The sequence below is a fragment of the Centruroides sculpturatus genome, unplaced genomic scaffold, assembly GCF_000671375.1.
Source record: "Centruroides sculpturatus isolate CEXI.00-Female unplaced genomic scaffold, Cexi_2.0 scaffold12, whole genome shotgun sequence".
NCBI classification, from domain to species: domain Eukaryota; kingdom Metazoa; phylum Arthropoda; class Arachnida; order Scorpiones; family Buthidae; genus Centruroides; species Centruroides sculpturatus.
Genome location: NW_019384438.1, coordinates 891,014 through 894,015, shown reverse-complemented (window position 1 = coordinate 894,015; position 3,002 = coordinate 891,014).

The following is a 3,002-nucleotide window of genomic DNA, read 5'->3' as shown; positions in this document are numbered from 1 at the left end:
TCGCCATAAAATTTATAGAGAAAATTTAATTTGATTTTTATTTATTTTAAATTGCTTATTTAAAAATAAAAACTATAAAAATATGTCTTCAACTTTCTGAACTTTTTCTTTTTAAATTCTGTTACATTTCATGCATCTAAATGTTAAAAATAACATTTAATTGAGTAATAAATTCTTTTACTATTATTTTAACTTTATTTATTTTACATTTTATCAAATTTCTATATGTAATAAATCAGGGTTTACGATTAATTTTAATTAATTTTTTGCATTTTTAATGTTATTTTAGTATTTTAGAGATCGAATTATAATTATTTTTACTTAATTTTCTTGTACATTTTACTTATTTTAATACCTAGAAAGTCGATTAATGCTCATTTTAAACACATTTTTACTTCATTTTAACGTTTGATAAATATTTTACTCGATTTAACGTCCGATAAATGGAATTACAATTAATTTAATTTAATTTTCTTCTCATTTTTACCTCATTCTAGCATTTAACAAACAGCAAAACGTATTTAAGGCCTCCATAAATAACTGAATACTAGAGGAAAAAGTAGTAAGTCGTAATTTTATTTATGTATTCGATTTTTATTACTATAATAGCGTAGAAAGTACTTTTGTATGTAGAATATTTATTAGAAATTCGAAGAGATTGGGAAATTTTGAGCTTAGCCAGTTGCATTACATATATTATTATGACATATGGTGGACGTCATACAAAGTGCTGCGTAAATCCCAATATCGTGACTACACATGGTCTGTTGGCTAACATGCAGTCTTACCACATGATATAACTCCCCACATAAGGATTACGGTATTTATACAATATGATGGACTAGCGAAAAATAAGGATTTTTTCGCTTGTAAAAATCATTCCCCTACCGATGACATGCCTGCATTTTTTTCTTTTATTTTTTTATTTTTCTAGATCTATTTTTCCTGAACAACCCCAGCAAGAGGCCTTCTCTACGATTTAAAGCGATAGCTGAGAGAAATGGCTTGAGATTTAAGAAGAAACAAAAAAAAAAAGAGGACCTTCCGGTATGCAGTAGTAAATTAATTCCACCCACCAAACATGGGTCCTTGTAAGGAACAAATACGAGATTTATGAATACAAATTGTTATTTGTATGTTGGATTAACGCGAATTTCACTATTTTAAACTGAGTTATTTATTATTGTGAATGAAGATAAATTTTTATATCTTTATAAATTATTTCTTTTTATATTTTTTTTACTAAATTTTCCTTTAATTAATTCTTTTATTAAAGATGCCAATTCGTTCTACATTTTTACATGCGCATAATTATTCGCCATTATTAAAATAATTATAATTAAAGTTGGATTTGTAACAAATTTAATTTATTCTAAGTCGAATTATGCAACAAATGGTATATTTTATTCATAAATGTGTTTTTAAAATATACGATTTTAACCATAGAGGTCATGTTAATGAGCCTTCGACGAAGCATAAAAACACTAACTTAAGACTACAGAATTATTAATTATTTACTTAATAATTACTTTTTTTAAAATTTTAATTTAGTGTCAGAATTTATTCACTTATTTTTCCCCCTCTAAAAACATGTTTATCACTAGAGTAGCAACTCGCGTGCTCTTCGAATTTCTACTGATTCTTGGCCTCTTTCCCTTGATGATTTGATGTATATCTTTTGATCTATCTCGTTCTAATTATGTAGCATCATAAATGCTTTCAATAAAGTCTAAAATTTCAGTATAATTAAGTTTAATTCCTTTCCACTAATTCCCTACTCCCGTTGCAAATTTTCGGTTCCTAGAGCAACCCCTGATTTTTAGGAAAAAAAGCATCAGCGCCTATGGCTTCTCTTAATTATCTTATCCCATGTTTATGGAAAAATCTCCTCTTCGAAATTCTTATCTGAAAACTATTTCTAAGCACTCAAATCTATAAAAATAACCTAAGTTTGGTATGCTTCTTACTACTTTATCAAGTGAGCTTATTTAATTTTGTTTTTGTTAAAGCATGCCAAGTTCATGCCTACCTTTCCTTCAAATGTATACCTTAAATAAACTAATTTAAGTAGCATTTATGCACTTATATTATCGTGTCTACACGATATTCACGTAACAATTCAAATTTATTGTTACGTCTACTTAGCAATCAATTCATGTTATTGTTACTCAACATTATATAATAAACACATTCGAACAATAAATTCAAGCACATAGTCGTAACAATCAATATTTGTTTATAATGCTGGTTTAGTAATCAATTCATGGTAATTGTTTCGTATATAGTATGTTTAAAGTATTGTTTTCGTAGTGAACAATGCTACACAAGTTACTCATCGTGATATACTGCAAACTGTATCCATTTTAAACACTAAAAATTTAGACGTTTATTGTATAATAAGCTTTTCTACAAGCACTCATTACTCATTTATAGCTTTAAAAGGGTATAATATTGTTCGTACGAGTGTGGTTTATATGGAAAACAGGGAATATTCTTGCTCATTTCCCCACCTTTACGACAATTTATCCCTTCTTAAAAGTTACATAACGAGTATTCAAGGTGTTTGTGAAAGAAGTAGCTTGTTATTCAATAGTTTTTTTTTTCTTGTTTATAACAATGTCACATCACATATAAAACTACAGAAGTAAGGGGACAACTTGTTACAAATAAGTCCTTCAAAATGAGCATGGACATCTTGTTATAACACAAACTACTCCTTATATTTTCACTTATTTTTAATACAAACTTTTGACGCTTTATTCATTTAAAAATCGCTTTTATAATCCATTAAATTTTCTTAAAATTTACCAACCAAAAATGAAGAAAGTTTTTTAAAAAAGTCCTTACACACTTTAATGCGTGTAAACATGAATAGCTGATGAGTTAGTTTAAGGAAAAGTTTTTAAATTAAAACACAGAATAACTAATTAATTTCGACTTTACTTAATATTAATTATACATAGGACTATTTTTAAAAAAAAATCTGTAAACTTTAAACAGAA